The sequence below is a fragment of the Rousettus aegyptiacus genome, unplaced genomic scaffold, assembly GCF_014176215.1.
Source record: "Rousettus aegyptiacus isolate mRouAeg1 unplaced genomic scaffold, mRouAeg1.p scaffold_m13_p_17, whole genome shotgun sequence".
Lineage (NCBI taxonomy): Eukaryota > Metazoa > Chordata > Mammalia > Chiroptera > Pteropodidae > Rousettus > Rousettus aegyptiacus.
Genome location: NW_023416292.1, coordinates 40411008 through 40423790, shown reverse-complemented (window position 1 = coordinate 40423790; position 12783 = coordinate 40411008). Strand labels below are relative to the sequence as shown.

Below are 12783 nucleotides of genomic sequence, written 5' to 3'. Positions count from 1 at the left end.
TATAACCAGAATCTGGCCCCTTCTTTCCACCTCCACTGTTACCATCTCAGTCAAATGCATCATTATCCCACTTAGATACTTGCAATAGGGCCCCAGCCAGTCTCCCTAATTACACCTTTGTCCTCCTACAGACTCAGTCAACAAAGTAGCCTCTAAGACACAGCTAAAATGCAAATCGAATCAGGTCTCTCCTCTGTTCAGAAGTCCCCTGCAGTGCCCAATTTCACTCAGAGTAAAAGCCAAGTCCTTCCAATTGTCTGCAAAATTCTATGCAATCGGGCCCCTTGTTCCCTCTCTAACCTCTCCTGCCCCAGCCACACCAGCTACTCAAACACACCTGGCATGCTTCTACCTTAGGACTTCATACTGACCAGTGATAAGTACACAAGGATTCCTGGGCAAGCAAGAGGAGGGAAATTAACCAGAACTGCCAATACAAGCCTGCAGCTGCCCGTGCTCTCTACTATAGCACTAATGGGAGCTATTTCTACCCCAAACTATAAACTGTTTTTTAAACATCAATTATGGGTTTTAAATAATGAGATTTGAAAAGAAATTTTCACAGCCGAAAACAAGTGGGTCAACACGATGTTCTTCTATACCCTCAGGCAGCCTCCATCCACTTGACACAGCTGTCTGCTGAATCTGCCAACGGGACAGTTAAAAATAGATGGTGACATCCTTAAAGGCGTTACACGATTGATTTATATAGCCTTCCATATTTCTGTGTCTAAATCAGTTGTCTCCAAATGTTTTTGCTTGTGTACCATCAAAAGAAATTTGAAAAACTATGTATCTTTCGCAGATTTTTTAAGTTGACAACCTAATTTTTAAATTTGTTTAAAAGTTTATTTATTATGGGTTACTATTACTTTATTGCTAAAATGAATCAGAATTTAGATATTCCAATTTTGCATTTATAGTTGTGGTACTAAAAACCTTGTTCTTATGCATAAGTAGATGACAATAAAAGTTTTCTTAGCAAAACTTAAAATACATCAAATATATATTTTTTTGCATCTGATAATTAAAATAACATTATTAACACCAGAGAGGGAAGGATTCATCTTAATTTAATAAAGCTAGTTTTGTAAAATTTAGGACATTCTATCATAGGTGATTTTTTGGGGGGATATTTTGTTCTATATCCCCTATATATTAGTGTAGGTCCTGCTTTTAAGATTATGAAAACCAGTGATGATAAAAACAGAGAGACAAAAAGAAAGAGAAAAGATATCAGGTCTAAGGATAGATTCAGGTTTTTCTCAGCCTTGAGCCTATATAATTCAAGAAGTAGACCTCTTTTTAAAAAAGAATACAAAAAATAATTAAATAAATAGAATATAACATTATAAACAAAAAATTAGATATAAAAGTAAATATTTATATTACATGAGAACAAAATTACAACAAATTATAAATTTTTAAAGGATGATATATTCCACAAACATCATGTAACCTTGACAAAAAATGTAACAATATTAATATGTCAATTTTTTTATACACGTTCTGGCTGGATACTTCTAATCACTTCTTCACATGAAAATACATTTTTTATATCATTTTCTATGTGGAAAATAGAAAGATAGTCGACGAGATTCGTCTTCAATATATTTGATATGTTTCCTTTTTATTGTTGATCATTTAGAAAAGCTTTTTTCCATTTCATCATTGTTCATTAAACGACATCTGTCGTTTCCTCCCAATTTCTCAGCAGAAGTTTTCACCAGAGCGAGCCCTCAGAGGCTCCAGCCCATTGAGTGGCGATAGCACTGGCTATGGCACTGGGTCCTGCTCCACCAGGTCCTTCTTGACCCGTTTTCTCACTCACCTGAGTGTGCTGATCTGACGTGAAATAGTGAGACTATCAAAGAGGTAGGGTAGTCAAACAACAACTGTCATCACTCCGCCCCTGCCATACTACTGAATTTAAAACATCCCCAAAAGGGTCAAATGTCCGTTTTCTAACGTCATACCTCACCCTCACCAAACTTTCATATAAGGCAGGAAAAGCCAATGGCCTAAGGAAAGGTTTACGATTATAAGAACCTTCTCCAACACCAATATATATATATATATATTTTTTTTTCATACCCCAGGGTGATGCATCATGGAAGATTTGGGATGGATAAGAGATATTCCTTTCTTTTGAAAGTGGGGAAATGATGACTGTGAAAAAAATTGTGCAAGAAGCAAGGAGAAACAACATTATTATACATTCTCTAGTTGTTGGATGTATCTCTGAGCCTATAGTATTCTCTGATCTGGGCCATCAGCACAGTTACTTGCATTATTAGAATTATCTAAATCTTTACTAATTTTTTTTCTGCTTCATCTTTCATTAATTTTCTGTAAATCTTTCATTAAATACGTGTTGAAATATTACACTGTGATTGTGGATTTGTCAGTTCCTCCCTGTAGTTTTATCCATTTTTGCTTTGTAAATATCGAGTGTATTTTCTTAGGCATATACGTGTTTAGAATTGTTATACATTACTAGTGAACTGAATCTCATGCTAGCACTTATTCCATTACATTGTAATTACTAGTTTGTTTGTATGTTTCTCCATTAGAGTACTGGCTTCTTGAAGAAGGGTCAGCATTTGACTCACTGGTGAATACCTGGTACCACTAGTATGGATCAGGCTCTTGTTATCTCTTTCCTGACTAGTAATATAGCTTCCTTACCGGATAGTACTAAGCCGCCAATATGAGCTCTTTGAAGTCCTTGCCCAATTAATCTGAGAAAACAGTCCTGATCCTATCACTCTTTTTTTTTTTTAATTACCCATTGCCAGTGGAATAAAGTACAAACTTTAGACCTCATACAAATTATTTAATGACTTAAAATTCACTTATTTTTCACTCATTTTCTTCTCACATACTAGGATACCAATTAAACTGCAATACTCACTAGCCCCAGACGGATCCTATATTTCTGCTGTTTTCCATATTCGGATCATGGTATAATTTCCCTTCTCACTCTGCAAGTCCAAACCCTTTAAAGGCAATCTTAAAAGCCACTTGTACCCTGGAACTTTTTGGCATATTCATCCAAATAAAAATATTCTCTCCTTTTGAATGCTGTTATATACCAGATATTTGTGTACCCTTAAAATTGTTGAAGCCCTAACCCTCAATGTGACTGGATTTAGAGACTGAGCCTATGAGGGAGTGTTAAAGGTTAAATAAGGTCACAAAGGTGAAGCCCTAATCTGATAGGGTTGGTACCCTTACAAGAAGAGGGAAAGACCCCAAAGCTCTCTCTCTCCATATTGTGATGACACAGTGAGAAGGCAGCTGTCTGCAGCCTGGGAAGGGAGCTCTTACTGGGAATAAAATCAGTTGGCGCCTTGATCTTAGACCTCCCAGACTCCAGAACTGTGAGAAATATATTATGTTGTTTAAGCCACCCTGTCCATGGGTGTGAGCTGACTAATACAAATTGGTAATATACTGTTTTATCAATATCTCTTCAAGGCTTTAGATTTTTTGCATTGAATTATCATTGCTCATGTATCAGGGTTATTTCTCAAATTATTGTCTAATAATTTATAGTAATTCAAAGAACCAGAGACCGCAGTGGTAAATAAATATTCTCAGATGCATGCTTGCAGAGCCAAGTTTGCTTGTCAGCTTTATATTTATTTGGTATCTCGTTATCAAAAACTTCAGTCCTTGCGAGTTTGTTTACAAGATATTCTGTGATATTTTAAAACTAAAATGATTCATTGTTATGTAATCTTTAATCTCCAAAACTAAGATGTTTGTTTTAGCTGTTATAAAAAATTGTATCTACTTATTTTATACAGGAATTTGAATATAAATATATCTTTCAAATTTATAGTAGTGCAACTCAAAGAACCTGACTTCACCAATTCTATTATAATTAATTCAACCAGAATAAAATATTTTATTTGAATGTCTCTAAAATTAGGAAATTACCTATTTTCCTCTTAGCACAAGTTGTGCGGATGAAAATAGTGAATGAATAGAATCATTTTAATAACAAGATATAGAGTTTCTACTTGTTCATCTACATAAATAGTCTGTAGTTCTTTTTAATATGTTTTGCATTTATAAAGCATTTTTCCCCAAGCCCTTTAATTTATAAATTAATTTCATTTATTTATGAAAATTGGTACATGCCTTCTATGTGTCATGAACTGCGTTGGCACTAAGAAAAAAAATAGTGAGCAAACATTTGGGGAGAGACGAATGATAATTATTTATTTATTTATTTTTTAGACAAGGCAACCCTTGATTGACCTCACAGATTCCAAGGACCCTGCAAGCTTACAATCCCATATTTTTTATTTTTTAGGCCTACACCACCTGGTCTTCCTAGGTGGTCTCCCATCCAAGTACTAACCAGGCCCTACCCTGCTTAGCTTCCAAGATCAGACAGGATCAGGCTTGTTCAGGGTGGCATGGCCATAGGATAATTGAATTTTTAAAAATTACAGCCAACATTTACATAGTGCTTACTATGCTCTAGGCACCATTTTGAGCATTGTATTTACACCAAATTATTTAAGACTCATCTCACAGCAACCCTCAAAGGTAAGTTCTATTACTATCTCCATTTTCAAGAAGAGGAAACTGAGGCACCAAAAGTTTAAGAGCCAGGATTCCAAGCCAAGCAGTCTTGGCTCCAAAATCCCTGCCCTTAAGCCCCCAATTGTATTCTGCTGCCTGACTAATCACACAAGTAAATGTGAACTGCTACTGTGCTATGCCCTATAAAGGAGATATACAAAGGTCTTTAAAGGCTTCCATAATGAGGGACTAGAGCTGGTCAAGAAGGGCAGGGAAGGCTCCCTGAGGAAGTCTTCTTGAGTTGAGGAATGAAAGATGAGTTAAATGGGGAGAGGCAGGTGAGAGGAGCATTCTAGGCAAAGAAAATGAGTAAAAAAGCCCTGTGGTGAAGCATGGTAAAGAAAAAGGACTCTTCCATCGCTAGTTGCCTCGCGTAGGAATATAAGAGGGACGATGATGTAGGACGAGGTTGGGGAGAATAGACAGGTGTGAGAGGTAGGAGTTGAGGCAGATCACATAAGCCCTTCTAGTCCAGTTTAAGGAATATTATTTTCATCTTTATCTGTATTATTCCAATTAAAACTAATTTTTCACTTCAAAACATAGAGCCAAAAGCAGATTTCTTTCCCCTCTAAAAGAGAAGGCTATCATGTGAAGATAAAGACTCACAAGCTATGAATAAACTATTGTCTCTAGCTCTTTTTTGTTGCTGTTGGTGGGAAGGTTGGCCTGTTCACCATACTGAAGCCAGTTCGCCACAGCTAGAAACGGAAGTATAAAAATGGAAATTAAAGCCCCGGATATAGATGAGATTCCCCAGAAAGGGAGAAAAGTAAAAAGAGAATATCAACATGTAATTGTCAATTGGTAAAAGATGTACCTGCAAAGGACAGAAAGAAGGGGGGGGGGAAGAGAGTGAGAGGGAAAGGGAAAGAGTCAACCATAAGATGAAATACTGCCATTTGCAGGAACATGGATGGATCCTGAGATCATCATACTAAGAACCATACGATTTCATTTATATGTGGGATATAAAACTGGAAGTAATAAATGAACAAGACAAACATCAGAGACTCATGGGCACAGACAACAGTTTAGCGGTTACAAAAGACAAGCGGGAAGGGGGGAGGTAGATAAGAGTAAAGGGGGTTAAATATATAGTGACAGAAGGAAATTTAACTTTGGGTGGCGAACACGCAATGCAATATACAGGTGAAAGCTATATAATTTTATTAATCAATGTCACCGATTAAATTTAATTAAAAAGAAAGAAAGAGAACAGGAGAGAGGGAGGGAGGGAGCGAAGGGAAGGTAGGGAGTTGGGGAACAATCTGAGAAATAAAAAGAAAATGATGAGAATATTAAATTGTTGGAAGCGAGAGAAAAATATTTCAAGAAGGAAGAGGTTAATAATGTCAGATGGCACTATAGAAGCCACAATGAAGACAGAGAGTAAAGGAGTTTAGGGTACTTGCAACAGTATTATTGAGCAAAAATAATGAAATCTTAGCTGGGCAAGGAAAGATGTAACTAAAGGAGACAGACAGGTGGATGAGAAGACAGATGTACGAGTTAGAAAACATATATAGAAGGACATTTTATCCAAGGCCAATATGAATATGGCCAGTGACTTTGATCTATGTTACAAATATGCAAACTGAGATATGAACTGTCCCAAAGCAGGGTATGCAGAGCAAAGCTCTGATTATCATCCATAAATATGTCATGCGAGAGGGGTCCCTTTGTGGTAACCATCTGAGGTTCACCCGTGCTCAGGATGAATTTTACAATATCATATCGTAAAGGTTAAAAAATGGGCTTTATCAAGAAAACTCAAAGAGCCAGCAACAAGAAAAGTCACGAGTCTTTTGACTCTCCCATTTTTTCCCATGGAAGTATGCAGAAGCCTGGGCTGTTTGATGGACACTTCGTCCAATACACCAGGGAAAAGACCCACCCTACTGATGCTCTCCTTTCTTACAGAGCAAGCATGATAGCCACCTTACTAGAAGAGATAAGCAGACAACTTGAATGTTAGACAATCTAGATTGCATGCTATTTATTTAGGGGAAGTGACTGTGAAATACGAGGACACTAGAGACTGTAGAAAATTGTAGTTCCTGCAAGTGGGTAAAATAATGTCATAAAGTATAGAAACCTGAGCTCAAGTGTGGCTTCCCCCAAAGTTGAAGGGTAATTCCTGATTCTTGATGATCCACTGGTTCAGGTAACAAGAATGAGCTCTTGGGGTCACTTTTAGACAATCTCGCTTCTTATACCATGAAATTCTATATGTCATTCAATTAATAATATGTAGAATAGCTTGTTGTAAGTATATCTCAACAGACTTCTCTCACATTATTTCTTCATCATCCTGTGTGGTTTTAAGAGCAAAGAAAGAAATGGAGAATTTGGTTTCAAACCGAAGAGGGGACTTATGAAACAAACCATAATGTTATTGGCACTTACCAACTAAAAAGGTTTAAGCGTAACATACAGAGAATATTTCTAAATGTGATATATAAGCTGAAACAGTACATACATAAATACTTATATTTCAAAATGGCGATATATTCCATGAGGGGGTTTTCCTTTTATAACAAAGATGGAAAAAAATAGAAACTAGAGCAGAGAGGAAAAAATGTCCAATAAAGACTTTTCTCTTAATTGGTTTAGAGTTATAGACTAAAATAACAGAAGGCTTGTGGCTAAGACACAGAAAATATAGTTACAGCTGGGAGGGATGAGGGCTAAGGTTTCTATAGTGTTGTGAAATTTCAAACAAAACAAAACGTTGATCATAGCTGAGAAAGCTACCAAGTTGTCCTTTTGGTGGTTTTATTTTTAAAAACTACCTAAAAATATGCAATATTGAAATTAATAGCAGTTCACCTTTATGATAGAATTCAACAACAAGCATAACCTCAGTACCTCAATGTTGTTGAGGGGGATATGTGGAAACGGTCTTTAAGTTAATCAGAAAAAAAAATATGTTCCCTGAAAGCTAGAGGTGATATTTTGCTTCCAAAAACAAAAATCATAACAGAAAAAGAGGTTAAACAAAAATGGGGGATACTAAGAAAAAAAGAAGCCCTTCTCTAACAGAATTAGAGAGAGATAGCTCAGTCACACAGTTACAGGTTTTAGAGTTTAAAATGCACCCAACTGAATTGGCTAAGCTGGCAGCCTGTAGGTTTCAGAAAAGTGGAAAATAGAGGTTTAGGAAGGCATGAACTCGAGGAACAAAGGCATGACTAGCGCTTCTCAAACTTGAATGTGCCTACAAATCACCTGGAGATCTTGTTAAAATGCACTCTGACTTAGTAAGTCTGGTGTTAGGCTTGAGAGTCTGCATTTCTAGTAAGCTCCCAGGTGAGGCCTGCACTGCTGGTCTTCTCAGCTCACACTTTGAATAGCAAAGTTCTAATGGACTCCTGCTTAACACAGCATCCGGGGAAGCCAAATAGAAACTCTCCATATATCCGTTCAGCCAAAGAAACAAGTTTAGGAAATTGATAGCATGAGGAAACAGTTTGTTACCTTTACATGAGTCACTGAATTAATGTTTGCTTTATGCTAATCAAATTTATTAACATAACGCTATCACGAGAATATCTGGCTATTTTTAGGCTAGTCCTAGAAGAACTGATAAAGCCATATGTGCTCACTTGGCAACAGTGCATGAAAATACACGTGGGGGTTATTATAAAATGCAGTAGCACCCATTTTACATAGGTAATGAGTGGAAACTTCACAGTTCTAAATTTGTGGACTTATGTGAGTAGATCACCTCACTTAAGTTTCAGGTAAAGCACACACCTTATAAGCTGAATCACGTGCTAAAGTGCCAAAGGAGCACTGTTACTTGCACCTGCCCATCATGTTCTGTCCAGCAAGAGAGGACTAAAGACAGTTGATCAGCAGATTGAGTCCTGCCAATGAGAATCATGCCTAGACTATATTAAAGGGTCTAGGATTAGCCTGTTTTCCATACATTTCATTTCTGGAGTGACATTTCCCAGTCCATTAAATAGCAGCATTCTCTTCCCCCAAAACATCGTGCCCAATTCTCCCTGTGTTTCCTTTCCACTCTTTTAGACTGAGCAGCTACCCCAGTCCTGATTTGTGTTTCATTTCTGCAACTAAGACTGGAGCCTGGCAAAGAATCCTAGACCAAATGGCTTCTGGGATGCTAATATTGTGCTGTCCTTGTAGACCCTTCCCCACCTTTTCACTATAGATGCTGTCTGTATCTACTACCTGTGGTCCAACTCCAACCCCAAGAACAAAGATGCTGTCATTTGACTAATAGTATTGTAATTAAGGCTATTGTTACCATGTTTCACTCAGTCAGGTTTCATCCTTACTTATATGCCAACCTGGGCGAGATCCATGCCATCTCTAAAACTGTGCTGTTTTATTCTACAAAAAAATTAGTTGAATGGCATAATCTATCAGAGAGTGATAGATTACCTTGAGGCCACACCTAGAAATCAGAAAAACCTAGAAATTAGTCCACTTCTATCACTGACTAGCCAGACTATATTCTCAAATCACTTTATATTTCAGGGCCTCATTCTTCTCATTCTTATAACATGGAGTCAGTAACTATCTTTTCTTCACAAAATTGTTGTCAAGATGAAATGAAATCAAATATTTCAGAACATCGAAAATCTGTAAAGCACTATGTAAGTATCAAATATTATCTCTGATATTGCAAGTTTAATTTAGTAGATGAATAAACGACTTTTACAAGAAACTTCTCTAAGCCTAGAGTAATGAAGTGACAGTTAACATCACATTCTGCCTCTTGAACACCAAAAATTAAGGGAACAACTTGATCTGTGCTTAAGCTGTCGAATAAAATGCAACTAACCTGCATAGGTTTAAGTACTCTCTTAGGTACTGACTAACAAAACATGACCACCAAACTTGTAGATGTCACGACATCCCATAATTCACTTATTCTTTGTAGGAAAATTAATCCTGTACTTCTATAATTTTGATTTTTTAAAAATTTGCTTTTGTAAGACAATTAGATCATTAGAAGATATTATAATCAGGATGCCTTGCACTGAGTAGGTTCCCAACAAATATTAGGTTCCCAACTAAGTAATTAAAGTGTCAATGAACTTTATCAACAAAGAGCTGATGCAACTTTTGGTAAATTTGACTGTATGACTATTCAACTATATGAATAATTCATATAGTCTATATTCATTTCCAATATAGAAAAATTTGGAAAATACATATATGAAATATGAAATATGAAATATTCATACGTAAAAGTATCACATTATTCCACTAAATATATCACATTATTTACTAAATATTTCTTTGTTGAGAAATTCCATTTTGGTCAAGCTCATAGTGTCTTGTGTCCATTTAAAATAATATGAAATACGAGAGACATGGGATACAAGATACCTGGGAGGCTAGACACTAAGTGTTATAGTTTCAAGAGTGATGGTGGGAGTCCCTGGGGCTGAGTCTCCAATTAGTAGAGAAAATCACTGTAATTCTTAAACTTACTTGAATCACTGCCTGATTCACAGTGGATGACCCACTCCTAACAGGAGCATTATGTAACAGAAAGTACAATGCCAACAATAAACTAAGGATCAGAATTTCTATATTCTTGGGCCCACAAAAGTCTCCCAGGATTCCTGTAAGTTCTGCTGGGGAGAGAGACCTGCTGGGAGTCTCAACATCCCTAAAGGCTTCATTCCCCATCACCATCTGATGCCTCTCTGCATCGATGAGTGAGGGCATGTCAGCGAGGGTATGCCAGTGCTTCCTTGATTTGCAGCTCAGAAAGTAGCTATTTTATGAATTTGGTTCCCCAAGAGCCACCCCTCTGCAAGTCTTCCTGAAATGCAGTGTCATCACACTGTGTCTAGCAGAAATTCCTCTGATTTCTAAAATATGGATAACACCTTACTGTGGTTTCTACTCCTAATGCAGGTTTTCTCTTAGAAAGCACACCAACGTATCATAAATTTTAAATTTTTATTTTAAAATAGGAAGGAATTAATAAGCCTTGAGAAGAAGAAAGATGCCAAGATGAGTCCTAGAGAGTATATTAAATGAATTATAGCATGTCCACAAAATCAGTTCAAAGGCTAAATATTGAATCTGTTCTAAATTTAGTGTATTTTTCATATATTTTTCTTAAAAAATATCATTATTATCAAATTTAAGCCTCAGGTATTTTTAAAATGTAACTCTACAATGTTTGAATCTCTACATAAATTCTTTCCAGTAAAATATTTTTTCAAAAAATGGAAAATGAAAGCTTATCAGTATTTTTATGTGTAAACAAAGAAGCAATCATTGTCTTGACAGAACATGTAACCTACGTTCATGGCATAAACTACAAAGTGCTGATTAGTTTGCTGTAACCTTAAAGTTTTGCTGATTATCCGCTATGCTCTATTCATAATATGCAACCTCTTTATCACTGTGTAAGCAGAAAAATAACCCCCAGTCATTGTAAATTGAGAAGAGGGCTTTTTTTAAACTGTAGGCAATTAAAATAGATTGGCCTTTGTAGTTATACTCTTGACCTTTCCTCTGCGTTTACTTGATCAGCAGTAAAATACTTCAGTCAAGTGTTCTGGTAAATTTGGTAGTGTTGGTCATCAAACTGAGAATCTATATAGCAAGTATCACTCATAAATTATAGTTCATCTAATTTTATTTTCATACAATGCACTATGGGATGCTCTGTATAAAATAAAGACCTACTCTGAGGGGTTAGTCAGAGTACCTCTATTTTCAGTTCCACTTTGTATTAGTGTTTAACCATCTACCCTCAGACAATCTACCGACTTAACTTTTGAGAATCGAATAATGCATGAGTCTGCATAGCTTTAAAACAAGAAAACAGCCAACAGTGATATGATGATAAAGAATACAATCCTCTCTTAGTACCAAAATCTAAATATTTCAGTTCAACAATACTGAGCCAAATGGCACAACTGTTCGCTTTGGCACTATTTTCAGAATACTTTCATATTTGTACTTCACAGTAAATTAACTGTATGAAAGTTACTGAGATTGATGCAGTCTCTCTTGGGGAAAGGAGAGTGGAGAAAGGGCATGGTATATACCCTTGTTCTGTGATTCCCTCCCAAGACATTTTATAAAGAGTTTGCTATAGGTAACAATTTCTAGTTCTAGGTAGCGGGAATTAAGGGGAAAAAATATTTTCTCCCCTCAAGAAGCTCACTCTTTGATAGCAGAGACAGACCTATAACTTCTATTATCAGCATAACTTATGCATTCTTCCATTTTAAAACCTTTGCTTTGAGATGGTTTTTTCCCACCATTTTGAGCTGTACAAAAGATGCATGAAATCAGTTTTCATATCCAATCCTATTCATAACTGAAAATTGACAAACCTAACTATAATTAACAATAAGAAGAGTACTGCTTTTTGAAAAGATAATAAATGTAGCATTATTAGCACCATACTAGTCATAGTCTTATTGGCTTATCACACTGCTATGAGATAAAGCACATTCAAATTCCTTAGCTTGCCTGTGAAATTTCAAAAGAGAAAAGAAAATACACATTTGACAGCATTCAACACTCTTTCATGAAAAGATACTCAATAAACTAAAAATAGAAGGAAACTACCTCAACAAATAAAAGCCATATGTGAAAAAACCCACAACACATATTAAATGGTGGAAGACTGAAAGCTTTTCCTCTGAGCTCAAGAACAAGGCAAGGATGCCACTCTCACCACTTTTGTTCAACATAGCACTAGCCAGAACAGTTAGGGAAAAGGGAGGGAGGTAAAAGAAAGAAAGAAAAATGAAAAAAAAAAAAAAAAAGGCATCCAAAATGTGAAGGAGGAAGCATAGATGATATGGTCTTAGAGTAGAAAACCCAGAGATTCCACAAAAACACATGTAAGAATAAACAAATTCAGCAAAGTAGTAAGATACAAAGTCTTTGCACAAAAATGAGTTGCATTTCTATACACTAACAATGGACAATCTTAAAAGGAAATTACAAAACAATTCCATTTATTATAAAAAAGATTACTTACAAATTAACCAAGGAAATAAAAGACTTATACAATGAAAACTACAAAACATTGCTGAAAGAGAGCTTCTGGCCAAGATGGCAGAGTAGGTAAATGCTATGCTTGCCTCCTCCCACGACCACCTCAAAATTACAAATAAACTACAGAACTATCATAGAGAATTGCCTGAAGTCTTGCTGAACAGAAGT

The 12783-nt window shown here is 36.1% G+C and overlaps 1 pseudogene; it reads right to left on the bottom strand.

The window, feature by feature from the left end:
- Positions 1 to 4323: 4323 nt before the first annotated feature.
- Positions 4324 to 4442, bottom strand: LOC118613223 (annotated as a pseudogene).
- Positions 4443 to 12783: the final 8341 nt, after the last annotated feature.